Here is a 20943-nt window from a genome sequence, read left to right on the forward strand (position 1 = left end):
CGGATAGCTCAGTCGGTAGAGCGTTAGGTTTTCAACCAAAGGGTCCTGGGTTCTAGTCCCTGTCGGGGCGAAAATTAATACACTTTCGTAACGTCTAATGTGCTGGCAGTGGAATCACTACAGAAAAGAGTAAGCCCATGCTGCCTTCTGCCATGAGATTGCTTGCAAAGGTGGGAGTTTCAGTTGTCGAGAGACGCTTCTGAGACGTGCAGTCGTGGCCGAGTGGTTAAGGCGTCTGACTTGAAATCAGATTCCCTCTGGGAGCGTAGGTTCGAGTCCTGCCGACTGCGGAAATTTTCTCGCTCCCAGAAGATGGACGTTCAGCTGCATCCTAGCAGTTGCGTCACTACTAAACACGTGGGCCGCCAGCAAGGTGCAGTGTTCTTGGCTCCAGGGTGCAGCGCTACAGTCGTGCCCAGAAGCCACAGCTCATCTCCTCGTCTCACAACCGTCCACCAGGTGTCAGTGCAAGTGTCGCCTCTCTGGGCAGTGCAGATGTGATTATTTTAGCTTGCAGACGATGACGTGTAGCAATTAATGAGCAAACGCAAGTCAAATGTTTTACCGCGTGTATCTGCTAGATACTGCCTCACACACTTTGGAGAGGCTCACTCCTTCCTCTGCCTCGTTCTCTGCACACTAGTTGCACGTGGCATCGATATAGCACAGCTTTTCTAGCGTCAGCGAAGTCAATATTACATGAATCGAGTCGACATGTTTGCTAGTTACGACGATGGAAGCAGAAGAAATGTGTGTGGTACTTTACTGCATCTGCTGTTCGCCTTTCGGCGTCCCTGTGTTCTTTCAGACGAAGATGACTGTGAAATTGGCAACGGGGCAGACGTGCAAAAGAGGGGCGCTGTGCGTCAGCCGAAATAGCTCAGTTGGGAGAGCGTTAGACTGAAGATCTAAAGGTCCCTGGTTCGATCCCGGGTTTCGGCACGGCTTCGTTTTGAAGCCGACGCCAATGGAATTGCTCTGACTTTGTGATAATGTAACTACAGCCGAGAACGGACATGACTCCCTTCTGTAACTGTTCTGGTTGTCTAGTGCTTGCCATAAGAGGAACGCAGTAGGCAACTCTCTGAGAAGTAAGAAAATAAAAAAAACGTCCTACTGACTGCGTTCCCTGTTTTGTGCCAGGAGGTGAAGAACGTATCAAGCAGAACCGTGAAATGAGCGAAAACGTGGGAAACATTGCATTCGAAGTGCTTGTGAATTTTCCAATTGCCCGATGAGTGTCGACAAAACACGTAAATCCTCTACTCCAACGTATGAGACGTAACGACTGCTGCAGTTTGTTTTTGCATCGTGTGTCAACATTGTTCGATGGTCTGTTACGAGCTTTGCGCGATAAGTTTGCAGACAGCATTCAGGCGACGTTTAACTACTAACAGCTCCATGCAGCGATTGCACAACAGTAAAGGACATGAGTCAATGTGTCGTTGTGCATCGTGAGATGTTTCATAAGGCGTTGTGAGCCCGGATAGCTCAGTCGGTAGAGCATTAGGCTTTTAACCTAAGGGTCCAGGATTCAAGTCCCTGTTCGGGCGGAAATTTTAATAATTTGGTAGCGTTGCCTCTGGTAGTGGTGGAAACACTACGGAAAAGAATGCAGCAACGCCGTTTTCTGACACCACAGTGCTTTAAACGGTTCAATTTGCACGTGTCGCGAGAACGCTGCGTTCGGGGCAGTCGTGGCCGAGTGGTTAAGGCGTCTGACTCGAAAGTAGTTTCGAATCCCGCCGGCTGCGTGCGATTCTGCGTAAAGAGCAGCAAATATTTTCACACGCATGAATGAGCGTGCAAACCAATGACGCCATTCTAAACAAGACGAAAATTTCCGTTTAAGAATGCTGAGTTTCACGACGGCCGCTGCTTCCTGTGCCTACCGGTCCACCTCGCACTGACGATGTGACTGCAGGAAGCCGTCGCAGGCCCACGAGTGCGCCCCCGTCATTTTCTCGCGCCTTCGCCGAGTTCGTGAGTACACACACGTGCTTGAAATTGTTGGACAGAGTGAAGGTTCATTCCTTTTTAAGAATTGCAATTCAATCAGTCGAGTGCGGCAAAAGCAATGGCGCCGCGTTTCTTTTCAATGATCTCGCAGCTACTTGCAAGTATGTCCATCCCTTAAGACGCCAGAAAACTAGCGTCAGCGGCGCGTCAGTGGGAAGTCGGTGAAGTCGCCATTGGAGCCATAAGCCAGCAATTACGACATGCGAATCACTCGCACACGACGCAGCTGTATGACAATGCTCGTGCGTGGGTGCGGATAGCTCAGTCGGTAGAGCGTTAGGTTTTCAACCAAAGGGTCCTGGGTTCTAGTCCCTGTCGGGGCGAAAATTAATACACTTTCGTAACGTCTAATGTGCTGGCAGTGGAATCACTACAGAAAAGAGTAAGCCCATGCTGCCTTCTGCCATGAGATTGCTTGCAAAGGTGGGAGTTTCAGTTGTCGAGAGACGCTTCTGAGACGTGCAGTCGTGGCCGAGTGGTTAAGGCGTCTGACTTGAAATCAGATTCCCTCTGGGAGCGTAGGTTCGAGTCCTGCCGACTGCGGAAATTTTCTCGCTCCCAGAAGATGGACGTTCAGCTGCATCCTAGCAGTTGCGTCACTACTAAACACGTGGGCCGCCAGCAAGGTGCAGTGTTCTTGGCTCCAGGGTGCAGCGCTACAGTCGTGCCCAGAAGCCACAGCTCATCTCCTCGTCTAACAACCGTCCACCAGGTGTCAGTGCAAGTGTCGCCTCTCTGGGCAGTGCAGATGTGATTATTTTAGCTTGCAGACGATGACGTGTAGCAATTAATGAGCAAACGCAAGTCAAATGTTTTACCGCGTGTATCTGCTAGATACTGCCTCACACACTTTGGAGAGGCTCACTCCTTCCTCTGCCTCGTTCTCTGCACACTAGTTGCACGTGGCATCGATATAGCACAGCTTTTCTAGCGTCAGCGAAGTCAATATTACATGAATCGAGTCGACATGTTTGCTAGTTACGACGATGGAAGCAGAAGAAATGTGTGTGGTACTTTACTGCATCTGCTGTTCGCCTTTCGGCGTCCCTGTGTTCTTTCAGACGAAGATGACTGTGAAATTGGCAACGGGGCAGACGTGCAAAAGAGGGGCGCTGTGCGTCAGCCGAAATAGCTCAGTTGGGAGAGCGTTAGACTGAAGATCTAAAGGTCCCTGGTTCGATCCCGGGTTTCGGCACGGCTTCGTTTTGAAGCCGACGCCAATGGAATTGCTCTGACTTTGTGATAATGTAACTACAGCCGAGAACGGACATGACTCCCTTCTGTAACTGTTCTGGTTGTCTAGTGCTTGCCATAAGAGGAACGCAGTAGGCAACTCTCTGAGAAGTAAGAAAATAAAAAAAACGTCCTACTGACTGCGTTCCCTGTTTTGTGCCAGGAGGTGAAGAACGTATCAAGCGGAACCGTGAAATGAGCGAAAACGTGGGAAACATTGCATTCGAAGTGCTTGTGAATTTTCCAATTGCCCGATGAGTGTCGACAAAACACGTAAATCCTCTACTCCAACGTATGAGACGTAACGACTGCTGCAGTTTGTTTTTGCATCGTGTGTCAACATTGTTCGATGGTCTGTTACGAGCTTTGCGCGATAAGTTTGCAGACAGCATTCAGGCGACGTTTAACTACTAACAGCTCCATGCAGCGATTGCACAACAGTAAAGGACATGAGTCAATGTGTCGTTGTGCATCGTGAGATGTTTCATAAGGCGTTGTGAGCCCGGATAGCTCAGTCGGTAGAGCATTAGGCTTTTAACCTAAGGGTCCAGGATTCAAGTCCCTGTTCGGGCGGAAATTTTAATAATTTGGTAGCGTTGCCTCTGGTAGTGGTGGAAACACTACGGAAAAGAATGCAGCAACGCCGTTTTCTGACACCACAGTGCTTTAAACGGTTCAATTTGCACGTGTCGGGAGAACGCTGCGTTCGGGGCAGCCGTGGCCGAGTGGTTAAGGCGTCTGACTCGAAAGTAGTTTCGAATCCCGCCGGCTGCGTGCGATTCTGCGTAAAGAGCAGCAAATATTTTCACACGCATGAATGAGCGTGCAAACCAATGACGCCATTCTAAACAAGACGAAAATTTCCGTTTAAGAATGCTGAGTTTCACGACGGCCGCTGCTTCCTGTGCCTACCGGTCCACCTCGCACTGACGATGTGACTGCAGGAAGCCGTCGCAGGCCCACGAGTGCGCCCCCGTCATTTTCTCGCGCCTTCGCCGAGTTCGTGAGTACACACACGTGCTTGAAATTGTTGGACAGAGTGAAGGTTCATTCCTTTTTAAGAATTGCAATTCAATCAGTCGAGTGCGGCAAAAGCAATGGCGCCGCGTTTCTTTTCAATGATCTCGCAGCTACTTGCAAGTATGTCCATCCCTTAAGACGCCAGAAAACTAGCGTCAGCGGCGCGTCAGTGGGAAGTCGGTGAAGTCGCCATTGGAGCCATAAGCCAGCAATTACGACATGCGAATCACTCGCACACGACGCAGCTGTATGACAATGCTCGTGCGTGGGTGCGGATAGCTCAGTCGGTAGAGCGTTAGGTTTTCAACCAAAGGGTCCTGGGTTCTAGTCCCTGTCGGGGCGAAAATTAATACACTTTCGTAACGTCTAATGTGCTGGCAGTGGAATCACTACAGAAAAGAGTAAGCCCATGCTGCCTTCTGCCATGAGATTGCTTGCAAAGGTGGGAGTTTCAGTTGTCGAGAGACGCTTCTGAGACGTGCAGTCGTGGCCGAGTGGTTAAGGCGTCTGACTTGAAATCAGATTCCCTCTGGGAGCGTAGGTTCGAGTCCTGCCGACTGCGGAAATTTTCTCGCTCCCAGAAGATGGACGTTCAGCTGCATCCTAGCAGTTGCGTCACTACTAAACACGTGGGCCGCCAGCAAGGTGCAGTGTTCTTGGCTCCAGGGTGCAGCGCTACAGTCGTGCCCAGAAGCCACAGCTCATCTCCTCGTCTCACAACCGTCCACCAGGTGTCAGTGCAAGTGTCGCCTCTCTGGGCAGTGCAGATGTGATTATTTTAGCTTGCAGACGATGACGTGTAGCAATTAATGAGCAAACGCAAGTCAAATGTTTTACCGCGTGTATCTGCTAGATACTGCCTCACACAATTTGGAGAGGCTCACTCCTTCCTCTGCCTCGTTCTCTGCACACTAGTTGCACGTGGCATCGATATAGCACAGCTTTTCTAGCGTCAGCGAAGTCAATATTACATGAATCGAGTCGACATGTTTGCTAGTTACGACGATGGAAGCAGAAGAAATGTGTGTGGTACTTTACTGCATCTGCTGTTCGCCTTTCGGCGTCCCTGTGTTCTTTCAGACGAAGATGACTGTGAAATTGGCAACGGGGCAGACGTGCAAAAGAGGGGCGCTGTGCGTCAGCCGAAATAGCACAGTTGGGAGAGCGTTAGACTGAAGATCTAAAGGTCCCTGGTTCGATCCCGGGTTTCGGCACGGCTTCGTTTTGAAGCCGACGCCAATGGAATTGCTCTGACTTTGTGATAATGTAACTACAGCCGAGAACGGACATGACTCCCTTCTGTAACTGTTCTGGTTGTCTAGTGCTTGCCATAAGAGGAACGCAGTAGGCAACTCTCTGAGAAGTAAGAAAATAAAAAAAACGTCCTACTGACTGCGTTCCCTGTTTTGTGCCAGGAGGTGAAGAACGTATCAAGCGGAACCGTGAAATGAGCGAAAACGTGGGAAACATTGCATTCGAAGTGCTTGTGAATTTTCCAATTGCCCGATGAGTGTCGACAAAACACGTAAATCCTCTACTCCAACGTATGAGACGTAACGACTGCTGCAGTTTGTTTTTGCATCGTGTGTCAACATTGTTCGATGGTCTGTTACGAGCTTTGCGCGATAAGTTTGCAGACAGCATTCAGGCGACGTTTAACTACTAACAGCTCCATGCAGCGATTGCACAACAGTAAAGGACATGAGTCAATGTGTCGTTGTGCATCGTGAGATGTTTCGTAAGGCGTTGTGAGCCCGGATAGCTCAGTCGGTAGAGCATTAGGCTTTTAACCTAAGGGTCCAGGATTCAAGTCCCTGTTCGGGCGGAAATTTTAATAATTTGGTAGCGTTGCCTCTGGTAGTGGTGGAAACACTACGGAAAAGAATGCAGCAACGCCGTTTTCTGACACCACAGTGCTTTAAACGGTTCAATTTGCACGTGTCGGGAGAACGCTGCGTTCGGGGCAGCCGTGGCCGAGTGGTTAAGGCGTCTGACTCGAAAGTAGTTTCGAATCCCGCCGGCTGCGTGCGATTCTGCGTAAAGAGCAGCAAATATTTTCACACGCATGAATGAGCGTGCAAACCAATGACGCCATTCTAAACAAGACGAAAATTTCCGTTTAAGAATGCTGAGTTTCACGACGGCCGCTGCTTCCTGTGCCTACCGGTCCACCTCGCACTGACGATGTGACTGCAGGAAGCCGTCGCAGGCCCACGAGTGCGCCCCCGTCATTTTCTCGCGCCTTCGCCGAGTTCGTGAGTACACACACGTGCTTGAAATTGTTGGACAGAGTGAAGGTTCATTCCTTTTTAAGAATTGCAATTCAATCAGTCGAGTGCGGCAAAAGCAATGGCGCCGCGTTTCTTTTCAATGATCTCGCAGCTACTTGCAAGTATGTCCATCCCTTAAGACGCCAGAAAACTAGCGTCAGCGGCGCGTCAGTGGGAAGTCGGTGAAGTCGCCATTGGAGCCATAAGCCAGCAATTACGACATGCGAATCACTCGCACACGACGCAGCTGTATGACAATGCTCGTGCGTGGGTGCGGATAGCTCAGTCGGTAGAGCGTTAGGTTTTCAACCAAAGGGTCCTGGGTTCTAGTCCCTGTCGGGGCGAAAATTAATACACTTTCGTAACGCCTAATGTGCTGGCAGTGGAATCACTACAGAAAAGAGTAAGCCCATGCTGCCTTCTGCCATGAGATTGCTTGCAAAGGTGGGAGTTTCAGTTGTCGAGAGACGCTTCTGAGACGTGCAGTCGTGGCCGAGTGGTTAAGGCGTCTGACTTGAAATCAGATTCCCTCTGGGAGCGTAGGTTCGAGTCCTGCCGACTGCGGAAATTTTCTCGCTCCCAGAAGATGGACGTTCAGCTGCATCCTAGCAGTTGCGTCACTACTAAACACGTGGGCCGCCAGCAAGGTGCAGTGTTCTTGGCTCCAGGGTGCAGCGCTACAGTCGTGCCCAGAAGCCACAGCTCATCTCCTCGTCTCACAACCGTCCACCAGGTGTCAGTGCAAGTGTCGCCTCTCTGGGCAGTGCAGATGTGATTATTTTAGCTTGCAGACGATGACGTGTAGCAATTAATGAGCAAACGCAAGTCAAATGTTTTACCGCGTGTATCTGCTAGATACTGCCTCACACAATTTGGAGAGGCTCACTCCTTCCTCTGCCTCGTTCTCTGCACACTAGTTGCACGTGGCATCGATATAGCACAGCTTTTCTAGCGTCAGCGAAGTCAATATTACATGAATCGAGTCGACATGTTTGCTAGTTACGACGATGGAAGCAGAAGAAATGTGTGTGGTACTTTACTGCATCTGCTGTTCGCCTTTCGGCGTCCCTGTGTTCTTTCAGACGAAGATGACTGTGAAATTGGCAACGGGGCAGACGTGCAAAAGAGGGGCGCTGTGCGTCAGCCGAAATAGCACAGTTGGGAGAGCGTTAGACTGAAGATCTAAAGGTCCCTGGTTCGATCCCGGGTTTCGGCACGGCTTCGTTTTGAAGCCGACGCCAATGGAATTGCTCTGACTTTGTGATAATGTAACTACAGCCGAGAACGGACATGACTCCCTTCTGTAACTGTTCTGGTTGTCTAGTGCTTGCCATAAGAGGAACGCAGTAGGCAACTCTCTGAGAAGTAAGAAAATAAAAAAAACGTCCTACTGACTGCGTTCCCTGTTTTGTGCCAGGAGGTGAAGAACGTATCAAGCGGAACCGTGAAATGAGCGAAAACGTGGGAAACATTGCATTCGAAGTGCTTGTGAATTTTCCAATTGCCCGATGAGTGTCGACAAAACACGTAAATCCTCTACTCCAACGTATGAGACGTAACGACTGCTGCAGTTTGTTTTTGCATCGTGTGTCAACATTGTTCGATGGTCTGTTACGAGCTTTGCGCGATAAGTTTGCAGACAGCATTCAGGCGACGTTTAACTACTAACAGCTCCATGCAGCGATTGCACAACAGTAAAGGACATGAGTCAATGTGTCGTTGTGCATCGTGAGATGTTTCATAAGGCGTTGTGAGCCCGGATAGCTCAGTCGGTAGAGCATTAGGCTTTTAACCTAAGGGTCCAGGATTCAAGTCCCTGTTCGGGCGGAAATTTTAATAATTTGGTAGCGTTGCCTCTGGTAGTGGTGGAAACACTACGGAAAAGAATGCAGCAACGCCGTTTTCTGACACCACAGTGCTTTAAACGGTTCAATTTGCACGTGTCGGGAGAACGCTGCGTTCGGGGCAGCCGTGGCCGAGTGGTTAAGGCGTCTGACTCGAAAGTAGTTTCGAATCCCGCCGGCTGCGTGCGATTCTGCGTAAAGAGCAGCAAATATTTTCACACGCATGAATGAGCGTGCAAACCAATGACGCCATTCTAAACAAGACGAAAATTTCCGTTTAAGAATGCTGAGTTTCACGACGGCCGCTGCTTCCTGTGCCTACCGGTCCACCTCGCACTGACGATGTGACTGCAGGAAGCCGTCGCAGGCCCACGAGTGCGCCCCCGTCATTTTCTCGCGCCTTCGCCGAGTTCGTGAGTACACACACGTGCTTGAAATTGTTGGACAGAGTGAAGGTTCATTCCTTTTTAAGAATTGCAATTCAATCAGTCGAGTGCGGCAAAAGCAATGGCGCCGCGTTTCTTTTCAATGATCTCGCAGCTACTTGCAAGTATGTCCATCCCTTAAGACGCCAGAAAACTAGCGTCAGCGGCGCGTCAGTGGGAAGTCGGTGAAGTCGCCATTGGAGCCATAGGCCAGCAATTACGACATGCGAATCACTCGCACACGACGCAGCTGTATGACAATGCTCGTGCGTGGGTGCGGATAGCTCAGTCGGTAGAGCGTTAGGTTTTCAACCAAAGGGTCCTGGGTTCTAGTCCCTGTCGGGGCGAAAATTAATACACTTTCGTAACGTCTAATGTGCTGGCAGTGGAATCACTACAGAAAAGAGTAAGCCCATGCTGCCTTCTGCCATGAGATTGCTTGCAAAGGTGGGAGTTTCAGTTGTCGAGAGACGCTTCTGAGACGTGCAGTCGTGGCCGAGTGGTTAAGGCGTCTGACTTGAAATCAGATTTCCTCTGGGAGCGTAGGTTCGAGTCCTGCCGACTGCGGAAATTTTCTCGCTCCCAGAAGATGGACGTTCAGCTGCATCCTAGCAGTTGCGTCACTACTAAACACGTGGGCCGCCAGCAAGGTGCAGTGTTCTTGGCTCCAGGGTGCAGCGCTACAGTCGTGCCCAGAAGCCACAGCTCATCTCCTCGTCTCACAACCGTCCACCAGGTGTCAGTGCAAGTGTCGCCTCTCTGGGCAGTGCAGATGTGATTATTTTAGCTTGCAGACGATGACGTGTAGCAATTAATGAGCAAACGCAAGTCAAATGTTTTACCGCGTGTATCTGCTAGATACTGCCTCACACACTTTGGAGAGGCTCACTCCTTCCTCTGCCTCGTTCTCTGCACACTAGTTGCACGTGGCATCGATATAGCACAGCTTTTCTAGCGTCAGCGAAGTCAATATTACATGAATCGAGTCGACATGTTTGCTAGTTACGACGATGGAAGCAGAAGAAATGTGTGTGGTACTTTACTGCATCTGCTGTTCGCCTTTCGGCGTCCCTGTGTTCTTTCAGACGAAGATGACTGTGAAATTGGCAACGGGGCAGACGTGCAAAAGAGGGGCGCTGTGCGTCAGCCGAAATAGCACAGTTGGGAGAGCGTTAGACTGAAGATCTAAAGGTCCCTGGTTCGATCCCGGGTTTCGGCACGGCTTCGTTTTGAAGCCGACGCCAATGGAATTGCTCTGACTTTGTGATAATGTAACTACAGCCGAGAACGGACATGACTCCCTTCTGTAACTGTTCTGGTTGTCTAGTGCTTGCCATAAGAGGAACGCAGTAGGCAACTCTCTGAGAAGTAAGAAAATAAAAAAAACGTCCTACTGACTGCGTTCCCTGTTTTGTGCCAGGAGGTGAAGAACGTATCAAGCGGAACCGTGAAATGAGCGAAAACGTGGGAAACATTGCATTCGAAGTGCTTGTGAATTTTCCAATTGCCCGATGAGTGTCGACAAAACACGTAAATCCTCTACTCCAACGTATGAGACGTAACGACTGCTGCAGTTTGTTTTTGCATCGTGTGTCAACATTGTTCGATGGTCTGTTACGAGCTTTGCGCGATAAGTTTGCAGACAGCATTCAGGCGACGTTTAACTACTAACAGCTCCATGCAGCGATTGCACAACAGTAAAGGACATGAGTCAATGTGTCGTTGTGCATCGTGAGATGTTTCATAAGGCGTTGTGAGCCCGGATAGCTCAGTCGGTAGAGCATTAGGCTTTTAACCTAAGGGTCCAGGATTCAAGTCCCTGTTCGGGCGGAAATTTTAATAATTTGGTAGCGTTGCCTCTGGTAGTGGTGGAAACACTACGGAAAAGAATGCAGCAACGCCGTTTTCTGACACCACAGTGCTTTAAACGGTTCAATTTGCACGTGTCGGGAGAACGCTGCGTTCGGGGCAGCCGTGGCCGAGTGGTTAAGGCGTCTGACTCGAAAGTAGTTTCGAATCCCGCCGGCTGCGTGCGATTCTGCGTAAAGAGCAGCAAATATTTTCACACGCATGAATGAGCGTGCAAACCAATGACGCCATTCTAAACAAGACGAAAATTTCCGTTTAAGAATGCTGAGTTTCACGACGGCCGCTGCTTCCTGTGCCTACCGGTCCACCTCGCACTGACGATGTGACTGCAGGAAGCCGTCGCAGGCCCACGAGTGCGCCCCCGTCATTTTCTCGCGCCTTCGCCGAGTTCGTGAGTACACACACGTGCTTGAAATTGTTGGACAGAGTGAAGGTTCATTCCTTTTTAAGAATTGCAATTCAATCAGTCGAGTGCGGCAAAAGCAATGGCGCCGCGTTTCTTTTCAATGATCTCGCAGCTACTTGCAAGTATGTCCATCCCTTAAGACGCCAGAAAACTAGCGTCAGCGGCGCGTCAGTGGGAAGTCGGTGAAGTCGCCATTGGAGCCATAAGCCAGCAATTACGACATGCGAATCACTCGCACACGACGCAGCTGTATGACAATGCTCGTGCGTGGGTGCGGATAGCTCAGTCGGTAGAGCGTTAGGTTTTCAACCAAAGGGTCCTGGGTTCTAGTCCCTGTCGGGGCGAAAATTAATACACTTTCGTAACGCCTAATGTGCTGGCAGTGGAATCACTACAGAAAAGAGTAAGCCCATGCTGCCTTCTGCCATGAGATTGCTTGCAAAGGTGGGAGTTTCAGTTGTCGAGAGACGCTTCTGAGACGTGCAGTCGTGGCCGAGTGGTTAAGGCGTCTGACTTGAAATCAGATTCCCTCTGGGAGCGTAGGTTCGAGTCCTGCCGACTGCGGAAATTTTCTCGCTCCCAGAAGATGGACGTTCAGCTGCATCCTAGCAGTTGCGTCACTACTAAACACGTGGGCCGCCAGCAAGGTGCAGTGTTCTTGGCTCCAGGGTGCAGCGCTACAGTCGTGCCCAGAAGCCACAGCTCATCTCCTCGTCTCACAACCGTCCACCAGGTGTCAGTGCAAGTGTCGCCTCTCTGGGCAGTGCAGATGTGATTATTTTAGCTTGCAGACGATGACGTGTAGCAATTAATGAGCAAACGCAAGTCAAATGTTTTACCGCGTGTATCTGCTAGATACTGCCTCACACAATTTGGAGAGGCTCACTCCTTCCTCTGCCTCGTTCTCTGCACACTAGTTGCACGTGGCATCGATATAGCACAGCTTTTCTAGCGTCAGCGAAGTCAATATTACATGAATCGAGTCGACATGTTTGCTAGTTACGACGATGGAAGCAGAAGAAATGTGTGTGGTACTTTACTGCATCTGCTGTTCGCCTTTCGGCGTCCCTGTGTTCTTTCAGACGAAGATGACTGTGAAATTGGCAACGGGGCAGACGTGCAAAAGAGGGGCGCTGTGCGTCAGCCGAAATAGCACAGTTGGGAGAGCGTTAGACTGAAGATCTAAAGGTCCCTGGTTCGATCCCGGGTTTCGGCACGGCTTCGTTTTGAAGCCGACGCCAATGGAATTGCTCTGACTTTGTGATAATGTAACTACAGCCGAGAACGGACATGACTCCCTTCTGTAACTGTTCTGGTTGTCTAGTGCTTGCCATAAGAGGAACGCAGTAGGCAACTCTCTGAGAAGTAAGAAAATAAAAAAAACGTCCTACTGACTGCGTTCCCTGTTTTGTGCCAGGAGGTGAAGAACGTATCAAGCGGAACCGTGAAATGAGCGAAAACGTGGGAAACATTGCATTCGAAGTGCTTGTGAATTTTCCAATTGCCCGATGAGTGTCGACAAAACACGTAAATCCTCTACTCCAACGTATGAGACGTAACGACTGCTGCAGTTTGTTTTTGCATCGTGTGTCAACATTGTTCGATGGTCTGTTACGAGCTTTGCGCGATAAGTTTGCAGACAGCATTCAGGCGACGTTTAACTACTAACAGCTCCATGCAGCGATTGCACAACAGTAAAGGACATGAGTCAATGTGTCGTTGTGCATCGTGAGATGTTTCATAAGGCGTTGTGAGCCCGGATAGCTCAGTCGGTAGAGCATTAGGCTTTTTAACCTAAGGGTCCAGGATTCAAGTCCCTGTTCGGGCGGAAATTTTAATAATTTGGTAGCGTTGCCTCTGGTAGTGGTGGAAACACTACGGAAAAGAATGCAGCAACGCCGTTTTCTGACACCACAGTGCTTTAAACGGTTCAATTTGCACGTGTCGGGAGAACGCTGCGTTCGGGGCAGCCGTGGCCGAGTGGTTAAGGCGTCTGACTCGAAAGTAGTTTCGAATCCCGCCGGCTGCGTGCGATTCTGCGTAAAGAGCAGCAAATATTTTCACACGCATGAATGAGCGTGCAAACCAATGACGCCATTCTAAACAAGACGAAAATTTCCGTTTAAGAATGCTGAGTTTCACGACGGCCGCTGCTTCCTGTGCCTACCGGTCCACCTCGCACTGACGATGTGACTGCAGGAAGCCGTCGCAGGCCCACGAGTGCGCCCCCGTCATTTTCTCGCGCCTTCGCCGAGTTCGTGAGTACACACACGTGCTTGAAATTGTTGGACAGAGTGAAGGTTCATTCCTTTTTAAGAATTGCAATTCAATCAGTCGAGTGCGGCAAAAGCAATGGCGCCGCGTTTCTTTTCAATGATCTCGCAGCTACTTGCAAGTATGTCCATCCCTTAAGACGCCAGAAAACTAGCGTCAGCGGCGCGTCAGTGGGAAGTCGGTGAAGTCGCCATTGGAGCCATAGGCCAGCAATTACGACATGCGAATCACTCGCACACGACGCAGCTGTATGACAATGCTCGTGCGTGGGTGCGGATAGCTCAGTCGGTAGAGCGTTAGGTTTTCAACCAAAGGGTCCTGGGTTCTAGTCCCTGTCGGGGCGAAAATTAATACACTTTCGTAACGTCTAATGTGCTGGCAGTGGAATCACTACAGAAAAGAGTAAGCCCATGCTGCCTTCTGCCATGAGATTGCTTGCAAAGGTGGGAGTTTCAGTTGTCGAGAGACGCTTCTGAGACGTGCAGTCGTGGCCGAGTGGTTAAGGCGTCTGACTTGAAATCAGATTCCCTCTGGGAGCGTAGGTTCGAGTCCTGCCGACTGCGGAAATTTTCTCGCTCCCAGAAGATGGACGTTCAGCTGCATCCTAGCAGTTGCGTCACTACTAAACACGTGGGCCGCCAGCAAGGTGCAGTGTTCTTGGCTCCAGGGTGCAGCGCTACAGTCGTGCCCAGAAGCCACAGCTCATCTCCTCGTCTCACAACCGTCCACCAGGTGTCAGTGCAAGTGTCGCCTCTCTGGGCAGTGCAGATGTGATTACTTTAGCTTGCAGACGATGACGTGTAGCAATTAATGAGCAAACGCAAGTCAAATGTTTTACCGCGTGTATCTGCTAGATACTGCCTCACACACTTTGGAGAGGCTCACTCCTTCCTCTGCCTCGTTCTCTGCACACTAGTTGCACGTGGCATCGATATAGCACAGCTTTTCTAGCGTCAGCGAAGTCAATATTACATGAATCGAGTCGACATGTTTGCTAGTTACGACGATGGAAGCAGAAGAAATGTGTGTGGTACTTTACTGCATCTGCTGTTCGCCTTTCGGCGTCCCTGTGTTCTTTCAGACGAAGATGACTGTGAAATTGGCAACGGGGCAGACGTGCAAAAGAGGGGCGCTGTGCGTCAGCCGAAATAGCACAGTTGGGAGAGCGTTAGACTGAAGATCTAAAGGTCCCTGGTTCGATCCCGGGTTTCGGCACGGCTTCGTTTTGAAGCCGACGCCAATGGAATTGCTCTGACTTTGTGATAATGTAACTACAGCCGAGAACGGACATGACTCCCTTCTGTAACTGTTCTGGTTGTCTAGTGCTTGCCATAAGAGGAACGCAGTAGGCAACTCTCTGAGAAGTAAGAAAATAAAAAAAACGTCCTACTGACTGCGTTCCCTGTTTTGTGCCAGGAGGTGAAGAACGTATCAAGCGGAACCGTGAAATGAGCGAAAACGTGGGAAACATTGCATTCGAAGTGCTTGTGAATTTTCCAATTGCCCGATGAGTGTCGACAAAACACGTAAATCCTCTACTCCAACGTATGAGACGTAACGACTGCTGCAGTTTGTTTTTGCATCGTGTGTCAACATTGTTCGATGGTCTGTTACGAGCTTTGCGCGATAAGTTTGCAGACAGCATTCAGGCGACGTTTAACTACTAACAGCTCCATGCAGCGATTGCACAACAGTAAAGGACATGAGTCAATGTGTCGTTGTGCATCGTGAGATGTTTCATAAGGCGTTGTGAGCCCGGATAGCTCAGTCGGTAGAGCATTAGGCTTTTAACCTAAGGGTCCAGGATTCAAGTCCCTGTTCGGGCGGAAATTTTAATAATTTGGTAGCGTTGCCTCTGGTAGTGGTGGAAACACTACGGAAAAGAATGCAGCAACGCCGTTTTCTGACACCACAGTGCTTTAAACGGTTCAATTTGCACGTGTCGGGAGAACGCTGCGTTCGGGGCAGCCGTGGCCGAGTGGTTAAGGCGTCTGACTCGAAAGTAGTTTCGAATCCCGCCGGCTGCGTGCGATTCTGCGTAAAGAGCAGCAAATATTTTCACACGCATGAATGAGCGTGCAAACCAATGACGCCATTCTAAACAAGACGAAAATTTCCGTTTAAGAATGCTGAGTTTCACGACGGCCGCTGCTTCCTGTGCCTACCGGTCCACCTCGCACTGACGATGTGACTGCAGGAAGCCGTCGCAGGCCCACGAGTGCGCCCCCGTCATTTTCTCGCGCCTTCGCCGAGTTCGTGAGTACACACACGTGCTTGAAATTGTTGGACAGAGTGAAGGTTCATTCCTTTTTAAGAATTGCAATTCAATCAGTCGAGTGCGGCAAAAGCAATGGCGCCGCGTTTCTTTTCAATGATCTCGCAGCTACTTGCAAGTATGTCCATCCCTTAAGACGCCAGAAAACTAGCGTCAGCGGCGCGTCAGTGGGAAGTCGGTGAAGTCGCCATTGGAGCCATAAGCCAGCAATTACGACATGCGAATCACTCGCACACGACGCAGCTGTATGACAATGCTCGTGCGTGGGTGCGGATAGCTCAGTCGGTAGAGCGTTAGGTTTTCAACCAAAGGGTCCTGGGTTCTAGTCCCTGTCGGGGCGAAAATTAATACACTTTCGTAACGTCTAATGTGCTGGCAGTGGAATCACTACAGAAAAGAGTAAGCCCATGCTGCCTTCTGCCATGAGATTGCTTGCAAAGGTGGGAGTTTCAGTTGTCGAGAGACGCTTCTGAGACGTGCAGTCGTGGCCGAGTGGTTAAGGCGTCTGACTTGAAATCAGATTCCCTCTGGGAGCGTAGGTTCGAGTCCTGCCGACTGCGGAAATTTTCTCGCTCCCAGAAGATGGACGTTCAGCTGCATCCTAGCAGTTGCGTCACTACTAAACACGTGGGCCGCCAGCAAGGTGCAGTGTTCTTGGCTCCAGGGTGCAGCGCTACAGTCGTGCCCAGAAGCCACAGCTCATCTCCTCGTCTCACAACCGTCCACCAGGTGTCAGTGCAAGTGTCGCCTCTCTGGGCAGTGCAGATGTGATTATTTTAGCTTGCAGACGATGACGTGTAGCAATTAATGAGCAAACGCAAGTCAAATGTTTTACCGCGTGTATCTGCTAGATACTGCCTCACACACTTTGGAGAGGCTCACTCCTTCCTCTGCCTCGTTCTCTGCACACTAGTTGCACGTGGCATCGATATAGCACAGCTTTTCTAGCGTCAGCGAAGTCAATATTACATGAATCGAGTCGACATGTTTGCTAGTTACGACGATGGAAGCAGAAGAAATGTGTGTGGTACTTTACTGCATCTGCTGTTCGCCTTTCGGCGTCCCTGTGTTCTTTCAGACGAAGATGACTGTGAAATTGGCAACGGGGCAGACGTGCAAAAGAGGGGCGCTGTGCGTCAGCCGAAATAGCACAGTTGGGAGAGCGTTAGACTGAAGATCTAAAGGTCCCTGGTTCGATCCCGGGTTTCGGCACGGCTTCGTTTTGAAGCCGACGCCAATGGAATTGCTCTGACTTTGTGATAATGTAACTACAGCCGAGAACGGACATGACTCCCTTCTGTAACTGTTCTGGTTGTCTAGTGCTTGCCATAAGAGGAACGCAGTAGGCAACTCTCTGAGAAGTAAGAAAATAAAAAAAACGTCCTACTGACTGCGTTCCCTGTTTTGTGCCAGGAGGTGAAGAACGTATCAAGCGGAACCGTGAAATGAGCGAAAACGTGGGAAACATTGCATTCGAAGTGCTTGTGAATTTTCCAATTGCCCGATGAGTGTCGACAAAACACGTAAATCCTCTACTCCAACGTATGAGACGTAACGACTGCTGCAGTTTGTTTTTGCATCGTGTGTCAACATTGTTCGATGGTCTGTTACGAGCTTTGCGCGATAAGTTTGCAGACAGCATTCAGGCGACGTTTAACTACTAACAGCTCCATGCAGCGATTGCACAACAGTAAAGGACATGAGTCAATGTGTCGTTGTGCATCGTGAGATGTTTCATAAGGCGTTGTGAGCCCGGATAGCTCAGTCGGTAGAGCATTAGGCTTTTAACCTAAGGGTCCAGGATTCAAGTCCCTGTTCGGGCGGAAATTTTAATAATTTGGTAGCGTTGCCTCTGGTAGTGGTGGAAACACTACGGAAAAGAATGCAGCAACGCCGTTTTCTGACACCACAGTGCTTTAAACGGTTCAATTTGCACGTGTCGGGAGAACGCTGCGTTCGGGGCAGCCGTGGCCGAGTGGTTAAGGCGTCTGACTCGAAAGTAGTTTCGAATCCCGCCGGCTGCGTGCGATTCTGCGTAAAGAGCAGCAAATATTTTCACACGCATGAATGAGCGTGCAAACCAATGACGCCATTCTAAACAAGACGAAAATTTCCGTTTAAGAATGCTGAGTTTCACGACGGCCGCTGCTTCCTGTGCCTACCGGTCCACCTCGCACTGACGATGTGACTGCAGGAAGCCGTCGCAGGCCCACGAGTGCGCCCCCGTCATTTTCTCGCGCCTTCGCCGAGTTCGTGAGTACACACACGTGCTTGAAATTGTTGGACAGAGTGAAGGTTCATTCCTTTTTAAGAATTGCAATTCAATCAGTCGAGTGCGGCAAAAGCAATGGCGCCGCGTTTCTTTTCAATGATCTCGCAGCTACTTGCAAGTATGTCCATCCCTTAAGACGCCAGAAAACTAGCGTCAGCGGCGCGTCAGTGGGAAGTCGGTGAAGTCGCCATTGGAGCCATAAGCCAGCAATTACGACATGCGAATCACTCGCACACGACGCAGCTGTATGACAATGCTCGTGCGTGGGTGCGGATAGCTCAGTCGGTAGAGCGTTAGGTTTTCAACCAAAGGGTCCTGGGTTCTAGTCCCTGTCGGGGCGAAAATTAATACACTTTCGTAACGTCTAATGTGCTGGCAGTGGAATCACTACAGAAAAGAGTAAGCCCATGCTGCCTTCTGCCATGAGATTGCTTGCAAAGGTGGGAGTTTCAGTTGTCGAGAGACGCTTCTGAGACGTGCAGTCGTGGCCGAGTGGTTAAGGCGTCTGACTTGAAATCAGATTCCCTCTGGGAGCGTAGGTTCGAGTCCTGCCGACTGCGGAAATTTTCTCGCTCCCAGAAGATGGACGTTCAGCTGCATCCTAGCAGTTGCGTCACTACTAAACACGTGGGCCGCCAGCAAGGTGCAGTGTTCTTGGCTCCAGGGTGCAGCGCTACAGTCGTGCCCAGAAGCCACAGCTCATCTCCTCGTCTCACAACCGTCCACCAGGTGTCAGTGCAAGTGTCGCCTCTCTGGGCAGTGCAGATGTGATTATTTTAGCTTGCAGACGATGACGTGTAGCAATTAATGAGCAAACGCAAGTCAAATGTTTTACCGCGTGTATCTGCTAGATACTGCCTCACACACTTTGGAGAGGCTCACTCCTTCCTCTGCCTCGTTCTCTGCACACTAGTTGCACGTGGCATCGATATAGCACAGCTTTTCTAGCGTCAGCGAAGTCAATATTACATGAATCGAGTCGACATGTTTGCTAGTTACGACGATGGAAGCAGAAGAAATGTGTGTGGTACTTTACTGCATCTGCTGTTCGCCTTTCGGCGTCCCTGTGTTCTTTCAGACGAAGATGACTGTGAAATTGGCAACGGGGCAGACGTGCAAAAGAGGGGCGCTGTGCGTCAGCCGAAATAGCACAGTTGGGAGAGCGTTAGACTGAAGATCTAAAGGTCCCTGGTTCGATCCCGGGTTTCGGCACGGCTTCGTTTTGAAGCCGACGCCAATGGAATTGCTCTGACTTTGTGATAATGTAACTACAGCCGAGAACGGACATGACTCCCTTCTGTAACTGTTCTGGTTGTCTAGTGCTTGCCATAAGAGGAACGCAGTAGGCAACTCTCTGAGAAGTAAGAAAATAAAAAAAACGTCCTACTGACTGCGTTCCCTGTTTTGTGCCAGGAGGTGAAGAACGTATCAAGCGGAACCGTGAAATGAGCGAAAACGTGGGAAACATTGCATTCGAAGTGCTTGTGAATTTTCCAATTGCCCGATGAGTGTCGACAAAACACGTAAATCCTCTACTCCAACGTATGAGACGTAACGACTGCTGCAGTTTGTTTTTGCATCGTGTGTCAACATTGTTCGATGGTCTGTTACGAGCTTTGCGCGATAAGTTTGCAGACAGCATTCAGGCGACGTTTAACTACTAACAGCTCCATGCAGCGATTGCACAACAGTAAAGGACATGAGTCAATGTGTCGTTGTGCATCGTGAGATGTTTCATAAGGCGTTGTGAGCCCGGATAGCTCAGTCGGTAGAGCATTAGGCTTTTAACCTAAGGGTCCAGGATTCAAGTCCCTGTTCGGGCGGAAATTTTAATAATTTGGTAGCGTTGCCTCTGGTAGTGGTGGAAACACTACGGAAAAGAATGCAGCAACGCCGTTTTCTGACACCACAGTGCTTTAAACGGTTCAATTTGCACGTGTCGGGAGAACGCTGCGTTCGGGGCAGCCGTGGCCGAGTGGTTAAGGCGTCTGACTCGAAAGTAGTTTCGAATCCCGCCGGCTGCGTGCGATTCTGCGTAAAGAGCAGCAAATATTTTCACACGCATGAATGAGCGTGCAAACCAATGACGCCATTCTAAACAAGACGAAAATTTCCGTTTAAGAATGCTGAGTTTCACGACGGCCGCTGCTTCCTGTGCCTACCGGTCCACCTCGCACTGACGATGTGACTGCAGGAAGCCGTCGCAGGCCCACGAGTGCGCCCCCGTCATTTTCTCGCGCCTTCGCCGAGTTCGTGAGTACACACACGTGCTTGAAATTGTTGGACAGAGTGAAGGTTCATTCCTTTTTAAGAATTGCAATTCAATCAGTCGAGTGCGGCAAAAGCAATGGCGCCGCGTTTCTTTTCAATGATCTCGCAGCTACTTGCAAGTATGTCCATCCCTTAAGACGCCAGAAAACTAGCGTCAGCGGCGCGTCAGTGGGAAGTCGGTGAAGTCGCCATTGGAGCCATAAGCCAGCAATTACGACATGCGAATCACTCGCACACGACGCAGCTGTATGACAATGCTCGTGCGTGGGTGCGGATAGCTCAGTCGGTAGAGCGTTAGGTTTTCAACCAAAGGGTCCTGGGTTCTAGTCCCTGTCGGGGCGAAAATTAATACACTTTCGTAACGTCTAATGTGCTGGCAGTGGAATCACTACAGAAAAGAGTAAGCCCATGCTGCCTTCTGCCATGAGATTGCTTGCAAAGGTGGGAGTTTCAGTTGTCGAGAGACGCTTCTGAGACGTGCAGTCGTGGCCGAGTGGTTAAGGCGTCTGACTTGAAATCAGATTCCCTCTGGGAGCGTAGGTTCGAGTCCTGCCGACTGCGGAAATTTTCTCGCTCCCAGAAGATGGACGTTCAGCTGCATCCTAGCAGTTGCGTCACTACTAAACACGTGGGCCGCCAGCAAGGTGCAGTGTTCTTGGCTCCAGGGTGCAGCGCTACAGTCGTGCCCAGAAGCCACAGCTCATCTCCTCGTCTCACAACCGTCCACCAGGTGTCAGTGCAAGTGTCGCCTCTCTGGGCAGTGCA

The 20943-nt window shown here is 50.2% G+C and overlaps 27 non-coding genes across 27 annotated transcripts; all 27 read left to right on the forward strand.

Annotated features, from left to right (window-relative positions):
- Positions 1-208: 208 nt before the first annotated feature.
- On the forward strand, positions 209-290 carry Trnas-uga (transfer RNA serine (anticodon UGA)). The gene has a single exon. It is a non-coding gene; the product is annotated as a tRNA-Ser (tRNA).
- A 579-nt stretch (positions 291-869) lies between these two features.
- Positions 870-942, forward strand: Trnaf-gaa (transfer RNA phenylalanine (anticodon GAA)). Its single transcript has one exon. It is a non-coding gene; the product is annotated as a tRNA-Phe (tRNA).
- Positions 943-1480: 538 nt separating this feature from the next.
- Trnak-uuu (transfer RNA lysine (anticodon UUU)) lies at positions 1481-1553 on the forward strand. Its single transcript has one exon. It is a non-coding gene; the product is annotated as a tRNA-Lys (tRNA).
- A 927-nt stretch (positions 1554-2480) lies between these two features.
- On the forward strand, positions 2481-2562 carry Trnas-uga (transfer RNA serine (anticodon UGA)). Its single transcript has one exon. It is a non-coding gene; the product is annotated as a tRNA-Ser (tRNA).
- A 579-nt stretch (positions 2563-3141) lies between these two features.
- On the forward strand, positions 3142-3214 carry Trnaf-gaa (transfer RNA phenylalanine (anticodon GAA)). Its single transcript has one exon. It is a non-coding gene; the product is annotated as a tRNA-Phe (tRNA).
- Positions 3215-3752: 538 nt separating this feature from the next.
- Positions 3753-3825, forward strand: Trnak-uuu (transfer RNA lysine (anticodon UUU)). The gene has a single exon. It is a non-coding gene; the product is annotated as a tRNA-Lys (tRNA).
- Positions 3826-4752: 927 nt separating this feature from the next.
- Trnas-uga (transfer RNA serine (anticodon UGA)) lies at positions 4753-4834 on the forward strand. The gene has a single exon. It is a non-coding gene; the product is annotated as a tRNA-Ser (tRNA).
- A 579-nt stretch (positions 4835-5413) lies between these two features.
- Positions 5414-5486, forward strand: Trnaf-gaa (transfer RNA phenylalanine (anticodon GAA)). Its single transcript has one exon. It is a non-coding gene; the product is annotated as a tRNA-Phe (tRNA).
- Positions 5487-6024: 538 nt separating this feature from the next.
- Positions 6025-6097, forward strand: Trnak-uuu (transfer RNA lysine (anticodon UUU)). The gene has a single exon. It is a non-coding gene; the product is annotated as a tRNA-Lys (tRNA).
- A 927-nt stretch (positions 6098-7024) lies between these two features.
- Positions 7025-7106, forward strand: Trnas-uga (transfer RNA serine (anticodon UGA)). Its single transcript has one exon. It is a non-coding gene; the product is annotated as a tRNA-Ser (tRNA).
- Positions 7107-7685: 579 nt separating this feature from the next.
- Trnaf-gaa (transfer RNA phenylalanine (anticodon GAA)) lies at positions 7686-7758 on the forward strand. Its single transcript has one exon. It is a non-coding gene; the product is annotated as a tRNA-Phe (tRNA).
- A 538-nt stretch (positions 7759-8296) lies between these two features.
- Trnak-uuu (transfer RNA lysine (anticodon UUU)) lies at positions 8297-8369 on the forward strand. Its single transcript has one exon. It is a non-coding gene; the product is annotated as a tRNA-Lys (tRNA).
- A 927-nt stretch (positions 8370-9296) lies between these two features.
- On the forward strand, positions 9297-9378 carry Trnas-uga (transfer RNA serine (anticodon UGA)). The gene has a single exon. It is a non-coding gene; the product is annotated as a tRNA-Ser (tRNA).
- A 579-nt stretch (positions 9379-9957) lies between these two features.
- Positions 9958-10030, forward strand: Trnaf-gaa (transfer RNA phenylalanine (anticodon GAA)). The gene has a single exon. It is a non-coding gene; the product is annotated as a tRNA-Phe (tRNA).
- Positions 10031-10568: 538 nt separating this feature from the next.
- Positions 10569-10641, forward strand: Trnak-uuu (transfer RNA lysine (anticodon UUU)). Its single transcript has one exon. It is a non-coding gene; the product is annotated as a tRNA-Lys (tRNA).
- A 927-nt stretch (positions 10642-11568) lies between these two features.
- Trnas-uga (transfer RNA serine (anticodon UGA)) lies at positions 11569-11650 on the forward strand. Its single transcript has one exon. It is a non-coding gene; the product is annotated as a tRNA-Ser (tRNA).
- A 579-nt stretch (positions 11651-12229) lies between these two features.
- Positions 12230-12302, forward strand: Trnaf-gaa (transfer RNA phenylalanine (anticodon GAA)). Its single transcript has one exon. It is a non-coding gene; the product is annotated as a tRNA-Phe (tRNA).
- Positions 12303-13841: 1539 nt separating this feature from the next.
- On the forward strand, positions 13842-13923 carry Trnas-uga (transfer RNA serine (anticodon UGA)). The gene has a single exon. It is a non-coding gene; the product is annotated as a tRNA-Ser (tRNA).
- Positions 13924-14502: 579 nt separating this feature from the next.
- Trnaf-gaa (transfer RNA phenylalanine (anticodon GAA)) lies at positions 14503-14575 on the forward strand. The gene has a single exon. It is a non-coding gene; the product is annotated as a tRNA-Phe (tRNA).
- Positions 14576-15113: 538 nt separating this feature from the next.
- Positions 15114-15186, forward strand: Trnak-uuu (transfer RNA lysine (anticodon UUU)). Its single transcript has one exon. It is a non-coding gene; the product is annotated as a tRNA-Lys (tRNA).
- A 927-nt stretch (positions 15187-16113) lies between these two features.
- On the forward strand, positions 16114-16195 carry Trnas-uga (transfer RNA serine (anticodon UGA)). The gene has a single exon. It is a non-coding gene; the product is annotated as a tRNA-Ser (tRNA).
- Positions 16196-16774: 579 nt separating this feature from the next.
- On the forward strand, positions 16775-16847 carry Trnaf-gaa (transfer RNA phenylalanine (anticodon GAA)). Its single transcript has one exon. It is a non-coding gene; the product is annotated as a tRNA-Phe (tRNA).
- A 538-nt stretch (positions 16848-17385) lies between these two features.
- Trnak-uuu (transfer RNA lysine (anticodon UUU)) lies at positions 17386-17458 on the forward strand. The gene has a single exon. It is a non-coding gene; the product is annotated as a tRNA-Lys (tRNA).
- Positions 17459-18385: 927 nt separating this feature from the next.
- Trnas-uga (transfer RNA serine (anticodon UGA)) lies at positions 18386-18467 on the forward strand. Its single transcript has one exon. It is a non-coding gene; the product is annotated as a tRNA-Ser (tRNA).
- A 579-nt stretch (positions 18468-19046) lies between these two features.
- On the forward strand, positions 19047-19119 carry Trnaf-gaa (transfer RNA phenylalanine (anticodon GAA)). The gene has a single exon. It is a non-coding gene; the product is annotated as a tRNA-Phe (tRNA).
- Positions 19120-19657: 538 nt separating this feature from the next.
- Trnak-uuu (transfer RNA lysine (anticodon UUU)) lies at positions 19658-19730 on the forward strand. Its single transcript has one exon. It is a non-coding gene; the product is annotated as a tRNA-Lys (tRNA).
- Positions 19731-20657: 927 nt separating this feature from the next.
- On the forward strand, positions 20658-20739 carry Trnas-uga (transfer RNA serine (anticodon UGA)). Its single transcript has one exon. It is a non-coding gene; the product is annotated as a tRNA-Ser (tRNA).
- Positions 20740-20943: the final 204 nt, after the last annotated feature.

The sequence above is a fragment of the Schistocerca gregaria genome, unplaced genomic scaffold (genome assembly GCF_023897955.1).
Source record: "Schistocerca gregaria isolate iqSchGreg1 unplaced genomic scaffold, iqSchGreg1.2 ptg000395l, whole genome shotgun sequence".
Lineage (NCBI taxonomy): Eukaryota > Metazoa > Arthropoda > Insecta > Orthoptera > Acrididae > Schistocerca > Schistocerca gregaria.